This window comes from Myotis nattereri, assembly GCF_964212035.1.
Source record: "Myotis nattereri genome assembly, chromosome: 1".
Taxonomy (NCBI): domain Eukaryota; kingdom Metazoa; phylum Chordata; class Mammalia; order Chiroptera; family Vespertilionidae; genus Myotis; species Myotis nattereri.
In genome coordinates, this window is record NC_138075.1 from 1,149,369 (window position 1) to 1,167,129 (window position 17,761).

Below are 17,761 nucleotides of genomic sequence, written 5' to 3' on the forward strand. Positions count from 1 at the left end.
TCCTGATCATTTCTCAAGGTCGTTCTCAGGAGGGGGAGCGCTGAGACCTGTGCCTGTGCCTGTTGGTGCTTACATGTGATGCTCAGTCCACCTTGTGTCTCTGTGTTTGCAGGTGTCCAGTGTGAGGTGCAGCTGGTGGAGTCTGGGGGAGGCCTGGTGCAGCCTGGGGGGTCTCTGAGACTCTCCTGTGCAGCCTCTGGATTCACCTTCGGTAACTACAACATGCACTGGGCCCGCCAGTCTCCAGGGAAGGGCCTGGAGTGGGTTGCATACATTAGTTGGAATGGTGGTACCACATACTACGCTGACGCTGTGAAGGGCCGCTTCACCATCTCCAGAGACAACGCCAAGAACTCGCTGTATCTGCAAATGAGCAGCCTGAGAGCCGAGGACACCGCCATGTATTACTGTGCAAGAGACACAGTGAGGGGAAGTCAGTGTGAGCCCAGACACTAACCTCCCTGAGGAGACAGCAGGGCTGGGCTGCAGGGAGCGTCCAGGACACCAGGGGGCGCTCAGGAACAGCAAACCCAGGGTTCCAGCTCAGAGGCTGTCCCTGGAGGGTTGTGCAGGCTTCCTATTGGGGTCAATGCTTTCTTCCCTCCCAGTGTCCCTGGGGCAGTTCCTCTTCCTTCTTTGTGTCTTTAATTAGATTCTCTGCAGGAAAAAAGCAGGAAGTGGCTGTGTGTCAGATCTGGTCAGCTTCTCATCTGTGCCCTTCCTGTCACCAGGTCCCTGATGGTCCCTCTCTGGGTTGACAAGGAAAACATTGTAGGGATTCCTGTCCCCTCACTGAGAGTGACATCCCCCACCCTCCACGCACTGCTGAGCGGGGAACACGGAGTCCAGAACCAAAACCTCACCTGAGGGTTACCAGCCCCTCGCTCTGCCCCAGGAGGAGCCCTTTGGGGGCAGTTACCCTCTTGCCTCTCATTGACATGGCTGTCCATTGAGGTGTCGGGTCGGACCTGATGGGCACTGCCTCTCTGTGAGTCTGGAAGCTCCCGCATCTCCGTGTGCCCCAAATGAGGCAGGAAGCCCTGCTGGGCCCTGTTCCTACTGAGTCTCAGAACCTGGTCCCAGGGGACGTGCCCCAACACCTGTCTTTCTTCCCCTGGAGAATCCACCTGGATCCTGAGAACCTGCTGAAGGGAGACATGGGCCCTCCCACCTCTGCTGTGCCTCCAGCTCCGCAGACACCACCCCATTCCTCACCCTCTGTCTTCTGCCGCCCACACTCTCACCCCATCGGGGCCTGCACAGGACGTCCCGTGTGGCTGTGTCTGCCCTCACCTTCCCGCCCTGGTAGGTTTTGCCTTAAATTCACCCCCACACCATCCCCTCATGCCCATCTCTTGTGCCAGCCCTTCCCTTAGACGCCAGGGCCAGGGCCACTCAGCCATCCTGCTGAGCCCACATGTAGGGTCCACATATGATGTCAGGTCCTGGGGCCCCACCTGTGTCAGGTGGAGACACAGCTGAGCACTGAGCTCAGAGCACCTCCAGCAGCTCACACCTGTGCTGAGGGAACCACCAGGGGCCCGTGAGCTGCAGAGCATCGTGGTGGACAAGCCCGTGGCCAATGGGGTCAGAGGGAAGAGAGGGACGGTCTGGGGCCTGGTCACCTATGATGTTGCCAACGTCTCGCTGACCAGAGCCCAGTACACAGAGAGGTCTGTGAATCCTAAAAGTGCAGGGACAGCCCAGCCAGCATGCCGGACACCGGTCATCCTTGCTGCTTGACACAGTCGCTGCAGGGAAGAAACATCTGCACAGCATATGTTTCAAGGGACCTGGCGTATATGGCATACTGTTCTTAATATGTTTTCTCCCTTTCTTGGCACTATGTGTTTTAACTAAGGTAACCTCTCTGAGAAAGGTTGTTTCCCCAGGTAGGGATTTTTCCCTGAAGTTAGGGAGGGAATAAAGCCTCTTAACTAAGTGCCAGGCGGGTAGTTAATCACTTTAACTACAAACAATCACGCTTAAGCTACATAATCTTTACTCCCTGGAATGGAGATAAGAAACGCCCTAACCTTTGGAATAGAAATTGATAGGATTAAAATCAACTGGTATAAACACAGATGTAATAAGACAAGGAGAACCTTGCTAGGCTGATCTACTGAACGCTGCCTCGGTGTCATTCCTTCTTCGCCGACTCTGTCCCCACCTATGGGAACCCCTGGACCTGCTGGGGTTGGACCCCAACACCAGCATGGATCAGTGGTTCAGTGGTGACCTATGAACCAGGAGGTCACAGTTGATTCCTGGTCAGGGCAAATGCCCAGGTTTTGGGCAACATCCTCAGTGTGGGGCAGGCAGGAGGCAGCCAATCAATTATTTGCTCTCATCTTTGATGTTTCCCTCTCTCTTTTATTCTCCCTTTCTTTCTAATATCTATTTTTAAATGTTTAAATAAATAAATGAAAATGTTGTGGGTGTGATTAGCAGTATGGGTGTATACGAGAGGAAACTGGTCAATATTTCCCTCTGTCCTTCTCTCTCTCCTTTCCTTTCCCTCTAAAAATCAATGAACACGTCCTCAGGTGAGGACAAAGAAAGAAGATCCAGCCTGGCTCGGGTGGCTCAGTGGTTGAGCGTCGACATAGGAACCAAGAAATCACTAGTTTAATCCCTGGTTAGGGCACATGATGGGGTTACGGTCTCCATCCCCAGTGGGGCCCATGCAGGAGGCAGCCAATCAATGATTATCTAGTGTATGTTTCTTTCTATCCCTCTCCTGTCCTCTCTCTCTAAATATCAAGAAAATTATATATATTTTTAAAATATCTGTATCTCTATATCTATAACTATAACTATATCAATAACCATATCTCAATCTCTATATCTAAATATTATCTATATCTACATCTAGTCTATATCTATATCTATCTATATCATCTATATCTATATCTATCCCAGCAGAGGCACACTGAATTCATCCCTAAGGAGTCACTGATTGTGCCCACATCCTACTTCCTGACCACCTCCTGCAGCATAGCCCCTGGTGTGAAAGGAGAAATCACTGGGCATGGTGACCAGGACAACAGGGAGGGCCTAGTTCTCTGAGGGCACAGTCAGCACCTTCTTCGAGGAGAAGCTCCAGAGACCAGGACCTCCCTCACCTCTTGCTCTTTGTATGTGCAGACACCTCCCATATGCAAATGCCCACACGGCCACCAGACACACACACAGTTGGCGTCCACTTAAATGCACGGCCTCCTCACCCTGGAGAACACTTTCTGGGGGACGAGGACCTCACCTGCAAGACATGACTCCCATGTGGCTCTTCCTCTTCCTGCTGTCAGCTCCCAGATGTGAGTGACTCAGGGCTTAGACGTGAGGAGATGGGGACCCTGCATCTGAGCCCAGGACTCACTGTGTTCTCTCTGTCCCAGGTGTCCTGTCCCAGGTGCAGCTGCAGGAGTCGGGCCCAGGACTGGTGACGCCCTCGCAGACCCTCTCCCTCACCTGCTCTGTCTCTGGTTACTCCATCACCAGTGGTTATGGCTGGAGCTGGATCCGCCAGCCCCCAGGGAAGGGGCTGGAGTGGATTGCGCGCATAGATTATGATGGGAGCACTTACTACAGCCCCTCCCTCAAGAGCCGAACCTCCATCTCCATAGACACATCCAAGAACCAGTTCTCCCTGCAGCTGAGCTCTGTGACCACCCAGGACACGGCCGTGTATTACTGTGCAAGAGACACAGTGAGGGGAAGTCAGTGTGAGCCCAGACCCTAACCTCCCTGCAGGAAGGTCTCTGACCACCAGGGGGCGCTCAGGGTCCCTGAACACAAGGACCATCCCAGCAGCAGGTGCAGTTGGAGGTCTGGGCTGGTTCCTGTGTGGTTTCCTGTTCATGTCACAGTTTCCCTCAGGGAACCTCTGGATCCTGATTCTTCGCTGACGTCTGAGTCTCTGAGCTAGAAAGTCTGTTGTAAAGAGAGACAACTTTCTCCTGTGAACAAAAGGTAGAGTCTCTTTCACACACACTTGGGCCATAATGAGTTTTATCATCAAATCATTGACACATATCAAATGAATCCAACAAAAGGCTCCAATGACTCAACAGTGCAGCTCCCCTGAATGCTGGACCATGGGCCCGACATGACTGTGAACCCAAAGCTGCAGAAGAAGGACCCACAGGGTGACAGACCTGGTCCTGTCCTCATGCTCACAGCACCCAGAGGAGTGGGCACCATGCAGATGCAGAGACACAGCAGCTGGTACAGATGTTTATGACACACACACACCAAGGGGACGTGGGATGGTTATTATGCTCCTGACTGAACCTCTGAGAAGCACAGGAAAGATCACTCAGCAAGTCAGACCTGCTTGGATGGAGACTGGAAAGGAGACGGGCGCAGGGCTTTTATTTTGGAGAGGTGGTGGGGGAGGGCGAGGAATTCTGCCTCCAGGGACTTGTGTGGTTTCAATCTCCCAAGAACTTCTACAAAGAAAACTATGGTCTCCTCCCTTGCGCTTAGTCACTCCTTTCCCTGTGGCCCCTGCAGTCCCAGTCCCAGGCCCAGGTAAGCTGTCCAGTGAACCACGCACTCCTCAAGGACCTGTCACCAGCTGGGCAGCAGCCACTGGCTCGTCCCTTCTGTTCCCTCTTGGTCCTCACTGTGTCATGGGCCAGAGCAGGACCAAGCCCTTCAAGAGACCTCAGTTCTCCCTCCAGGGACTGTGAGGCCCATTTGGCAGCAGCAGAGAAAGGGACTGAGCAAGAGGAGGGTGAGCTGCTGGGAAAGCTCCAGCCCCCAGCGCCCAGGTCTCAGTGCACATGCTCAGAGCTGGCCCAGCTGGTGTGGCAGCAGCTGCTGCTGCTGGACCCCAGCCTGGCGGTGAGGGAGAGGCCGCGGGGCCTCAGGAGTCTCAGTGTTTGGAGGCTTTGAGGTTTGCGAGGACATGGTGACTGCGGATCCCATGACCCGGGTTGCACTGCTCCCAGAGGGCAGCGCTGGTGGGTTCAGACGCGGGGCCTCCATGGAGGAGAAAGAGCAGAACAGAAACCCTGTGAGAACGTGGCCGCGAGGCCCCAGGCGCTGCGGAAGGTGTGTGGGCGCAGTGATGGGGCACCGTCTGTGTCAGCACAGAGGGCGTTTGGAGATGGTGGGACCGTGTTTGGGTGGGTTTCCCCAGGGGCCCTGGCTGCTGCAGGAGCATGTTGTCTGCGGGCGGTCCCTGGGGTCCCCCAGAGCTACTGGAAGTGCTGGGGGCGCAGCATGGCGCCGGCTGGAGGCCGCACGCAGTCTCCTGGGGGTCCCTTGAGCGTGTCCTGTGGGAGCTGCTGGGGGAGCGCAGTGTGGAACCCAAAGGACATGGTTCCGTCCAAGAGCTGAGCAGGAATCATAAGCGCCTCCCCAAGGGCTCATCAGAAGTTTTGGAAACGGACCCGGGCGCAGTGGTCACTCAGACGCAGGAGGCCGAGATGGAGATGGAAACCGCCCTGGAGGCCGAGAAAGGGCTGGAGAAGGCGATGGGCGGGTCAGACCACAGCGATGAGATGGAGGCGGCTCCTCCTGAGAGAAGGGTCAGGAGGAAAACGTGCCTCTGGGACTGACTTCCGCCCGCTCCCCAGGAGCCCAGAGGCCCAGCGCTGCTGAGGGCGCAGGGACCCGCTGCAGGTCCTCTCCCTGAACCACACCTGGGATTTCGGGCCTGGTTGCATGGTGGCTGCGGTCGACCAGATGTCCAGGTCCGGACTTGGCCCTGGTCGAGAGAGAGAGAGAGAGAGAGAGAGAGAGAGAGAGAGAGAGAGAGAGAGGATCGACCATATATCCAGGCCTGGACTTGATCTCCGACTGGGAAGTGGGATCACTGTGTCAAATAGAGTTCCATTTTTAATTTTTAGGTGGAAACTCTATACTGTTTTCCAGAATGGCTGCCCCAGTCTGCATTACTAATGGACCAAATAAACTGATGAACAAAAATAGACCCAGAGACATAGAAGCAGGAACAGACCATGGAACCTCAGAGGGGAGGCAGGGGAGGGTGAGTGGGAAGAGATCAACCAATGAACTTGTCTGCATATATGCCTAACCTGTGGACACAATGAGTGGTGAGGGCCTGGGGAGGGAATGGGAGCCAGCAGGGAGAGGATAAAGGGGAGAAAAGGGGGAGCTAGGTAATACTTTCAACAAAAAAGATTAGGAGAGAGAGAGAGAGAGAGAGAGAGAGAGAGAGAGAGAGAGATCTCCTGTTCACTATCCTGGCATCCAGTACCCACCTTGCTCTCTCCCACCTCCATGTCATCCCTCACCTTCTCTCCTTAACTTCAAATACACAAACGCAGCTGCAAACAGTTATTCTCCAGAGCATTTGAGGTCCTGCTCCGAACAGTTGTCAACACTTTGCCTGGAATAAAATCTTATAAAACATTCTCTCCATGTTTGGACAGTTCTTACATCAACGTGTTGTCTTTACTTCATTTACCACAGATGTTCATTCATGTTTCTTCTCCGTGTGGAGAGGGAGGTGCACACAATTATTAAAAACCTGCTGCCTCCACATGATGGTGGTGGTGACTCTAAAGAGTTCACACCCTTTAATGTGGGATGACCCTCCAACCACTGAGACTCACCAGCCAGGGTTCCATTTGTAAATAATGGAAATTTTCCCGCTTTGAGAGGTTGGGAAATATGGCTTTTGCACAGGAACAGCAGGGAAGTTAAGAGAAATGTGTTCTTTCAGGAAGCAGCTGTGTGCCTCTGAGAGTGGCAGCAGGTTTGAGACAGAGGCTGTGGACACAACATCCAGCCCAGCTTCTCCTGCCTCCTCACATGTAGAGGTGCCAGTTTTGTGGAGGATCTGACTGAGGAAAATAACAGGGAGAAACTTTCATCTTCAAAATAGAAGCATCATCCAATGCACATCCTTATTCCCAAACCCCAGAAAGGCAACATGGCCCACGGCCGGTGAAGGAGAGCGAGAGGAAGCCCCATCCACCTGCCCTTTGTGCAGCACCCCTGGGTCCTCATCAAAACCCCAAGGAAGGAGGACTCTCAGTCCTGGAAGCTGCCCCCAAAGGAATGGGGTCAGGGTGACGGGTCTTGGGAAAGGAGGGAGGGGGGTCAGGACAGGACCCCCTGTGGCCAGCATCCTTGAGTCCTTTCCCATCTGGGGTCGCCCCTAGGACGACAAGGTCAGGCATGCAGCCCAGGGTCCCAGCTGTACCTTATATGCAGACTCCATGCAAATGGGGCTCTCCTCCTGCTCATAACAGGGGGCCCTTGCCCGGCATGTTGGGGAGACACCCAGAACCCAAGCGCCTGAGACAGGACCCCAGCGGCTCCACCATGGACTTGGTGCCAAGCTGCGTTTTCCTCCTGATCATTTCTCAAGGTTGTTCTCAGGAGTGGGGAGCGCTGAGACCTGTGCCTGTGCCTGTTGGTGCTTCCATGTGATTCTCAGTCCACCTTGTGTCTCTGTGTTTGCAGGTGTCCAGTGTGAGGTGCAGCTGGTGGAGTCTGGGGGAGGCCTGGTGCCGCCTGGGGGGTCTCTGAGACTCTCCTGTGCAGCCTCTGGATTCACCTTTGATGACTATGCCATGCTCTGGGTCCGCCATGTCTCATACATTAATTGGAATGGTGGTTGCACATACTATACTGCGTCTGTGAAGGGCCGCTTCACCATCTCCAGAGACAATGCCAAGAACTCGCTGTATCTGCAAATGAGTAGCCTGAGAGCCGAGGACACGGCCTTGTATTACTGTGCAAGAGACACAGTGAGGGGAAGTCAGTGTGAGCCCAGACACTAACCTCCCTGAGGAGACAGCAGGGCAGGGTTGCCAGGGGCATCCAGGACACCAGGGGCGCTCATAACAAGCAAACCCAGGGTCCCAGCTCAGAGGCTCCTGGAGGATTGTGCAGGCTTCCTATTGGGATCAATGCTTTCTTCTCTCCTACTGTCCCTGGGGCAGTTCCTGCTTCCTACTTTGTGTCTTTAATTATATTCTCTGTAGGAAAAAAAGCAGGAACTGGCTGTGTATCAGATCTGGTGGACTTCTCATCTGGGTCCTTCCTGTCATCATGTCCCTGATGGTCACTCTCTGGGTTGACAAGGAAAACATTATAGGGATATCCCTCCCCTCACTGAGAGCAACATCCCCCAACCTCCACCCAGTGCTGAGAGGAGAACACGGAGTCCAGGCCCCAAACCTCACCTGAGGGTTACCATCCCTCGCTCTGCCCCAAGAGGAGCCCTTTGGAGGAAGTTAGCCACTTGCCTCTCACTGACATGGCTACACATGGAGGTGTAGAGTCTGACCCCTGTGGGCGTTGCTCCTTGTGAGCCTGAGAGGTGTACCCAGCTCCCAGGGTGTCCCTGGACACAGGCAGGAAGCAGGCCCAGTGACAGGTCCTGTAATAGCCCTGCTGGGACTTGTTCCCCTTGGGTCTCAGAACCTGGTCCCAGGGGACATGTCCCAACACCAGTCCCGCTTCCCCTGGAGAATCCACCTGCATCCCGAGAAGCTGCTGAAGAAAGACATGGTCCCACACACCTCTGCTGTGCCTCCAGCTCCGCAGACACCACCCCACCCTCACGCTCTGTCCTCTGCCTCCCACACTCTCACCCCATGGGGCCTGCACAGGACGTCCCATGTGACTGTGTCTGTGCTTGGAGCCGGTCCATCCTTGCTGCTTGACACAGTCGCTGCAGGGAAGAAACATCTGCACAGCATGTTTCAAGGGATCTGGCGTATATAGCATACTATTCTTAATATGTTTGCTCCCCTTAGCGCTATGTGTTTTAACCAAGGTCACCTCTCTGAGAAAGGTTGTTTCCCCAGGTACGGATTTTCCCCTGAAGTTAGAGAGGGGATAAAACCCCTTAACTAAGTGCCAGGCGGGTAGTTAATCACTTTAACTACGAACAATCATGCTTAAGCTACATAATCTTTACTCCCTGGAATGGAGATAAGAAACGCCCTAACCTTTGCAATAGAAATTGACAGGATTAAAATCAACTGGTATAAATACAGATGTAACAAGACAACAGGACACAGAACCTAGAGACAGAACCTAGCAAGAGAACATGGCAAAAGATCCTGGACAGAACCTGGCTACAGAACTTGGCTGGAGAACCTGGATAGAACCTGGCTGAAAAACCTGGCTACAGAACTTGGCGACGGAACATGGCTGGAGAACCTAGCAAGAGAACATGGCTAGAGAACCTGGACAGAACTTGGCTGGAGATCCTGGCTAGGGAACCTGGCTAGGATGATCAACTGAACTCTGCCTCCATGTCATTCCTTCTTCGCCGACTCCGTCCACACCTTTGGGGACCCCTGGACCTGCTGGGGTCGGACTCCAGCATGTCTGCCCTCTCCTTTCCCCCTGGTAGATTTTGTCTTAAATGCAACCCCAGCTCACCCCTCATGCCCATCTCCTGTGCCAGGCTCTCCCTGGGATCCCAATTCCAGAGCCACCCAGGCGCCCTGAAGTGACCTCATCCACCCTGTCCAGCCCACGTGCAGTGCCCATGTGTGATGTCAGACCATGGGGCCCCACCTGTGTCAGGTGGAGACACAACTGAGCACTGACCTCACAGCTCCCACAGCTCACACCTGTGCTTAGGGAACCTCTAGGGGGATCATGAGCTGCAGAGGATCCTAGTGGATGAGTACGTGCCCCCTGGGATGAAAGGGCAGTCAGGGAAGGGCTGGGGCCTGGTCATCTATTATGCTGCCAACGTCTCATTGACGAGAGCCCAGGTACACAGGGATATCTGTGAATTCTAAAAATGCAGGAGGAGCCCAACCAGCATGGCTCACTGGTTGAGCATCGACCTATGAACCAGGAGGTCACCATTAGATTCCCAGACAGGGCACATGTCCCAGATGAGGGAAACATCCCCAGTGGGGGGCATGCAGGAGGCAGTCAACCAATAATTCTCTCGCATCATTGAGGTTTCTATCTCTCTCTCCCTTCCTCTTTAAAATCAATAAAAGGAATTTTAATCCTATCTAATAAAAGAGAAACATGGTAATTAGCCATACCTCAGCTACCCTTCCCATTGGCTAATCAGGGTGATATGCAAATTAACTACCAGCCAAGATGGCGGCTGGCAGCTAGGCAGCTTGAAGTGAACATGAGGCTTGCCTGCTTCAGTGATGGAAGACTCCAACGTTCCCTGCCTGCCTTGCCGGCCTCTGAGCTTGCAGTTTGAAACATTGTTACAAATATAGAAGCTAAACAAAACCCCAGAAACCTGCTTTCAGCCAGCAGGGATCTCAGAGCTGGAGTTAAAACAGTGTTTCGATTATAGAACCCAAACAAACCAGATACCTGCTTTCAGCAGCCGAGGCCTCAGAGCTGGAGCCAAGCCTCAGAGCTAAAGCTCGCCCAGAATAAAAAAAAAAAAAAATGAAAAAAAGGAGCAGTTGGGAGCTTCAGTCTCCCGCCAGCCTGAAAACAGCCCTCAGCCCCTCAGTCAGACTGGCCAGGCACCCCAGTGGGGACCCCCACCCTGAAGGGGGTGTGACCAGCTGCAAACAGCCATCATCCCCTCATCCAGGCTGGCCAGGCACCCCAGTGGGGACCCCCACCCTGATCCAGGACACCCTTCAGGGCAAACCAGCCGGCCCCCATCCGTGCACCAGGACTCTATCCTATATAGTAAAAGGGTAATATGCCTCCCGGCACCGGGATCAGCAGAGCCGCAAGGCCTCCCGGCACTGGGATCAGCGTGACAGGGGGCAATGCCCAAACCCCCTGATCGCCCTGCGACTCTGTGTGTGACAGGGGGCGGGGCCACAACCTCCCTATCCGCCCTGCTCTGTTCATGACAGGGGAAGGCGCCCCAACCCCTGATCAGCCCTGCTCTGTGCCTGATAGGGGGGAGCTCCCCAACTCCCTGATCGCCCTGTGGCTCTGTGTGTGACAGGCTGCGGTGCCCCAACCCCCTGATCGGCCCTGCTCTTTGTGTGACAGGGGGTGGTGCCCCAACTCCTCTATTGGCCCTACTCTGTGAGTGACAGGGGGGAGCTCCCCAACCCCCTGATTGGCCCTGAAGGGCAAAGGACCTAAATACACATTTCTCCAAAAGGAACTTACCGATGGCCAAGAGACATATGAAAGGTCAACCAACAAACTCGTATGCAGATGTGCATCACCCAGGGATACAGACAAGAGGATGGTGAAGATCTGGGCACCTGGGGCCGGGCTAGAAGGTGTCAATGGGGGATGAAGGGGACATGTGTAATACCTGCAACAATAAAGATATAATTTAAAGAAAAAAGAATTAGGACTTGGACCCTCAGACTCCCACTGAACATGGTCACCCATCTTTGCCTTAAGCACTCCGTCCTTTGTTCCTGTACATCTGGGTTAACACTCATTGACATCAGCATGACCACCATCAGGAGGGCACTTCTTGGCCATATGTCTGTCCACATTGGAGACTTTCCCATGAGGCCCTTTGCCCATTTTTCAATTGTATTGTTGTCTTCCTTTTGTTAAGTTGTACGAGTCCCTATACATTTTGGAGATTAACCCCTTGTCAGACATATCCCTGCTGTTGCACATGGTAAGAGTTCTTTCTTTCTCACAGCTGATTAGCTTTCATGGGGTAGATGTACCACAGTTTTTTTATCCAATCATCTGCTGTCGGGCACTTAGTCTGCTTCCTGTTAGCTGTTCTAAATTGCACTTCTATAAGCATAGGGGTGCATGCATTCTCTCTGATGAGTTTTTGGGTTTCTTCGGATTTATTCCTAGAAGTGGGATCACTGGGTCAAATAGGAGTTCCATTTTCAATTTTTTGAGGAAACTCTGTACTGTTTTCCATAATGGCTCCACCAGTCTGCATTGCTAATGGACCAAATTAACTGATGAACAAAAATAGCATGAAAAGACCATCGAACCTCAGAAGGAAGCCAGGGGAGGGTGGGTGGGAGGAGATCAACCAATGAATGTGTCTGTATATATGCCTAACCCATGGACACAGACAATGGGGTGGGTGGGGCCTGCAGAGGGAATGGGAGCGAGAGGGAAGCAGACAATGGGGAGAAGGGGGGCTATGCAATACCATCAACAATAAAGATTAGAAAAGAGAGAGAGAGAGAGAGAGAGAGAGAGAGAGAGAGAGAGAGAGAGAGAACCTCCTGTTCACTATCCTGGCATCAAGTCCCCGCCTTGCTCTTTCCCACCTCCATGTCACTCCTCACCTTCCCTCCTTAACTGCAAATGCACAAATGCAGCTGCAAACGGTTATTCTCTGGAGCATTTGAGGTTTTGCTGCCCCTCAGTTGTCATCAGTTTGGCTCCAATAAAATTTTATAAAGCATTCTCTACATGTTAGGACATTTCTTATACCAAAGTGTTGCCTTTTCCTCATTTACAACATACGTTCATACACTTGTTTTCTCTGTGTGGATTGGGAAGTTCACACAGTTATTAAAAACCTCCCAACTGGACAGGGTGAATTAGTTCTAAAGAGTTCACACCCTTTGGTATGGGGACGGATGTGCCAACCACTGAGCCCCACCTGCCAGGGTCCATGTGTAAACGATGGAATCTCCCAATTTGAGGGGCTAAGAAACAGGGCTTTTGCACACGCATAGAAGGAAGTAGAGTGTAATCTGTGGTTTCTGGAGGCAGCTGCGTGCTTGTGACAGGGACAGCAGATTAGAGACTGAGGCTGCGGCCATAGTCTCCAGCCCAGCCTCTCCTGCCTCCTCACATATAGAGGTTTGAGATTTTATAGGGGCAGGAATAGAATGTGGGGAACCGGCTGGAATTGTATGACATAGTCATTGTGCTCTGTGCGCCGTGATGGTTTATTCTGATTGGAGAAGGCGCCTTCTAGCCTGGCTGGCAGCCGCACTGGGACCTGGGAGCTCACCTGGAAGTGCAGCCCCTCCTCCACATTTGCAGCTGCCAATCATCCTGGAGATGAACAACTTTCTTGCAGGAACCAGCCCACCAGCCCTTTGAAGGTCCCAGCCCTCTGCTCCCTGTCACCTGCCCCTTTAGCAGAGCATTTGGCTACTTCCCTTGTAATCTTCTATCCTTTTACTCAGTATAAGCAGCTGATTTATGGGGGCTGCAGAGCAAATTTTACTGGGTGACCTGCTGCTTCCCCATATTGCCCGCAGTATTGGAATGAATGCCTGTATATGATTCACCCCTGTCTCTGCTCATTTGGCTCAAGTAGTGACAGGTAGCACAGACCATGCACTGTCCGATTACATATTTGTGTGTAAGATGTGCTTGGGGACAACAACAAAAAGAACCTTTCAGTTTCAAAATAAAAGTATCATCCAATGCAAATTCTTATTCCCAAACCCCAGAAAGGCGACATGGCCCATGGCGGGTGAAGCAGAGCGAGAGGAAGCCCCATTCACGCGCCTCTGGGGGAGCACCATGGTCCTCATCAAAACCCCGAGGAAGGAGGACTCTCAATCCTGGAAGCTACCCACAAAGGAATAGGGTCAGGGTGATGGGTCTCAGGAAAGGTGGGAGGAAGCGGGGTCAGGACTGGACCCCTTGAGGCCAGCATCCTTGAGTCCTTTCCCATCTGTGGTCGCCCCTAGGACGACAAGATCAGGCATGCAGCCCAGGGTCCCAGCTGCACCTTATATGCAGACTCCATGCAATTGGGGCTCTCCTCCTGCTCATAAAAGGAGCATGTTGGAGAGACACCCAGAACCCAAGCGCCTGAGACAGGACCCCAGCGGCTCCACCATGGACTTGGTGCCAAGCTGCGTTTTCCTCCTGATCATTTCTCAAGGTCGTTCTCAGGAGTGGGGAGCGCTGAGACCTGTGCCTGTGCCTGTTGGTGCTTCCATGTGATTCTCAGTCCACCTTGTGTCTCTGTGTTTGCAGGTGTCCAGTGTGAGGTGCAGCTGGTGGAGTCTGGGGGAGGCCTGGTGCAGCCTGGGGGGTCTCTGAGACTCTCCTGTGCAGCCTCTGGATTCACCTTCAGCAGCTACTGGATGAGCTGGGTCCGCCAGGCTCCAGGGAAGGGTCTGGAGTGGGTCGCATACATTAATGGTGGTGGTAGTAGCATATACTACGCCGCCTCTGTGAAGGGCCGTTTCACGATCTCCAGAGACAATGCCAAGAACTCGCTGTATCTGCAAATGAGCAGCCTGAGAGCCGAGGACACGGCCTTGTATTACTGTGCAAGAGACACAGTGAGGGGAAGTCAGTGTGAGCCCAGACACTAACCTCCATGAGGAGACAGCAAGGCTGGGCTGCAGGGAGCGTCCGGGACACCAGGGGGCGCTCAGGACCAGCAAACCCAGGTCCCAGCTCAGAGGCTGTCCCTGGAGGGATGTGCAGGCTTCCTATTGGGGTCAATGCTTTCTTCCCTCCTAGTGTCCCTGGGGCAGTTCTTCTTCCTTCTTTGTGTCTTTAATTAGATTCTCTGCAGGAAAAAAGCAGGAAGTGGCTGTGTGTCAGATCTGGTCGACTTCTCATCTGGGCCCTTCCTGTCACCATGTCCCTGATGGTCGCTCTCTGGGTTGACAAGGCAAACATTGTAGGGATGCCTGTCCCCTCACTGAGAGCGACGTCCCCCACCCTCCACACAGTGCTGAGTGGGGAACACGGAGTCCAGGCCCCAAACCTCACCTGAGGGTGATCAGCCCCTCACTCAGCCAAGGAGGAGCCCTTTGTGGGCAGTTAGCCGCTTGCCTCTCAATGACATGGCTGCAAGTGGAGGTGTAGGGTCTGACCCCTATGGGCACTGCCCCTCTGTGAGCCTGGAAATGGACCCAGCTCCCAGAGTGTCCCGTGATGGAGGCAGAATGGAGGCCCAGAGATGGGCCCTGTTCCCAGTGGGTCTCAGAACTTGGTCCCGGGGATCGTGTCTCAACACCTGTCTCACTTCCCTTGGAGAACCCACCTGCATCCTGAGAACCTGCTAAAGGGAGACATGGGCCCACCCACCTCTGCTGTGCATCCAGCTCCTCAGACACCACCCCATCCTCACCCTCTGTCCTCTGCTGCCCACAGTCTCACCCCATGGAGAGAGCACAGGACGTCCCGTGTGGATGTGTCTGCCCTCTCCTTTCCGCCTGGTAGGTTTTGACTTAAATGCAGCCGCACGCCATCCTCTCATGCCCATCCCCTGTGCCAGGCTCTCCCTGAGAGGCCAGGCACAGGGCCACTCAGCTGTCCTGCTGAGCCCACGTGCAGTGCCCACATGTGATGTCAGACCATGGGGGGCCCCTCTTATGTCTGTGGAGACACAGCTGAGCACTGAGCTCAGAGCACCTCCAACAGCTCACACCTGTGCTGAGGGAATGTCCAGGGGCCCGTGAGCTGTAGACCATCATGGTGGACAAGCCCATGGCCAGTGGGGTCAGAGGTCAGTCAGGGAAAGACTGGGGCCTGGTCACCTATGATGTTGCCAACATCCCACTGACCAGAGCCCAGGTGCAAAGGGAGCTCCATGAATCCTAAAAGTGGTGGAACAGCCCAGCCAGCATGGCTCAGAGGTTGAACATCGAACTATTAACCACGAGGTCACGTTTTTTCCTGGTCAGGGCACATGTCCCGGTTGCAGATAATTTCTTCAGTGTGGGCCATGCAGGAGGCAGCCAATCAATCATTCTCTCTTATCATTGATGTTTCTCTCTCTCTTCCTCTCTATTCCTCTGTGATATCAATTAAGAAATATTTAAAAAAATAAATACATAAATGAAAATGTTGCTGGTTTGATTCACAATGTTTCTCTCTCTCCTTTCCTTTCCTGCTGGGGTCCAACCCCAGCAGGTCCAGGGGTCCCCAAAGGTGTGGACGGAATCAGCGAAGAAGGAATGACACGCAGACAGCGTTCAGTTGATCAGCAGCCTAGCCAGGATCTCTAGCCAAGTTCTAGTCAGGATCTCCAGCGAAGTTCTGGTTAGGATCTCCAGCCAGGTTCTGTGTCCATGTTCTCTTGCTAGGTTCTCCAGCCAGGTTCTCCAGGTTCTCCAGCCAGGTTCAGTCACCAGGTTCTAGTCAGGTTCTCTTGCCATGTTCTATCCAGGTTCTGTAGCCAAGTTCTGTCTCTAGATTCTTCAGCCAAGTTCTCTCACTAGGTTCTGTCTCTAGGTTCTGTGGCCAGTTTCTGTCCAGGATCTTTTGCCATGTTCTCTCCAGTGAAGGTCTTCTGTCTCTAGGTTCTGTGTAGGTTCTGTGTCTAGGTTCTGTGTCCTGTTGTCTCGTTACATCTGTATTTATACCAGTTGATTCCAATCCTATCAATCTCTATTCCAAAGGTTAGGGCGTTTCTTATCTCCATTCCAGGGAGTAAAGATTATGTAGCTTAAGCATGATTGTTCGTAGTTAAAGTGATTAATTACCCGCCTGGCACTTAGTTGAGGGGTTTTATTCCCTCCCTAACTTCAGGAGAAAATCCCTACCTGGGGAAACAACCTTTCTCAGAGAGGTGACCTTGGTTAAAACACATAGTGCCAGGAAGGTGAGCAAACATATTAAGAACAGTATGCCATATATGCCAGGTCCCTTGAAACAGCAAGGATGGACCGGCTCCTGGCACTTTCCCTCTAAAAAACAATGAACATATCCTCAGGTGAGGACAAAGGAAAAAGTATCTATATCTATACATATGTATACATCCACAAACACATCTACATCTACATCTCTATCTCTACATTAGTATCTCTATATATCTACATATTTCTGTAAGAGGAGGCACATTGATTTTATCCCTAAGGAGTCACTGATTGTGCCCACATCCTACTTCCTGACCCCCTCCTGCAGCATAGCCCCTGGTGTAGAAGGAGAGGTCCCTGGGCACAGTGACCAGGATCCCAAGGAGGGACTGGTTTTCTGAGGGCACAGTCAGCACCTCCTTCCAGGAGAAGCTCCAGAGAACAGGACCTCCCTCACTTCATGCCCTTTGTATGTGCAGACACCTCCCATATGCAAATGCCCACACGGCCACCAGACACACACACAGTTGGCGTCCACTTAAATGCAGGGCCTCCTCACCCTGGAGAACACTTTCTGGGGGACGAGGACCTCACCTGCAAGACATGACTCTCATGTGGCTCTTCCTCTTCCTGCTGTCAGCTCCCAGATGTGAGTGACTCAGAGCTTAGCCGTGAGGAGATGGGATCCTGCATCTGAGCCCAGGACTCACTGTGTTCTCTCTGTCCCAGGTGTCCTGTCCCAGGTGCAGCTGCAGGAGTCGGGCCCAGGACTGGTGACGCCCTCGCAGACCCTCTCCCTCACCTGCTCAGTCTCTGGATTCTCCATCACCAGTGATTACTGCTGGAGCTGGATCCGCCAGCCCCCGGGGAAGGGGTTGGAGTGGATGGGGTACATATGTTATTATGGAAGCACTTACTACAGCCCCACCATCAAGAGCCGAACCTCCATATCCAGAGACACGTCCAAGAACCAGTTCTCCCTTCAGCTGAGCTCTGTGACGACCGAGGACACGGCCGTGTATTACTGTGCGAGACACAGTGAGAGGAAGTCAGTGTGAGCCCAGACACTAACCTCCCTGAGGGAGACAGCAGGGCTGGGCTGCAGGGGGCACTCAGGCCACCAGGGGGCGCTCAGGACCACAGACATGAGGACCAGCTCAGGAGCTGGGACCTGGGGGATAGAGTCTCTGATGACCTGGTCAATTGTTTTATTCTCCAGGAGTAAACACCCTCCTTCAGGACACACTGCCCCTCCCCTTTATGTCTTACTTTTCCTTTCACACCAACCCTTGGAGGAAGTCACTTACTTCCTCTGCCCCATTCATCAGTCAGAAGGAGCCCTTAATGTTTCCTTTGGTCCCTCCTAC

The 17,761-nt window shown here is 53.2% G+C and overlaps 1 protein-coding gene and 1 gene segment (V, D, J or C); both read left to right on the plus strand.

The window, feature by feature from the left end:
* The window catches only part of LOC308526227 (immunoglobulin alpha-2 heavy chain-like), a 175,055-nt gene that overhangs the window by 23,131 nt on the left and 134,163 nt on the right, over positions 1 to 17,761 (plus strand). The window lies entirely within an intron of this gene.
* The window catches only part of LOC308526237 (immunoglobulin heavy constant mu-like), a 54,284-nt gene continuing 53,927 nt past the window's right edge, over positions 17,405 to 17,761 (plus strand). Inside the window, exon 1 of the C gene segment in view lies at positions 17,405 to 17,432.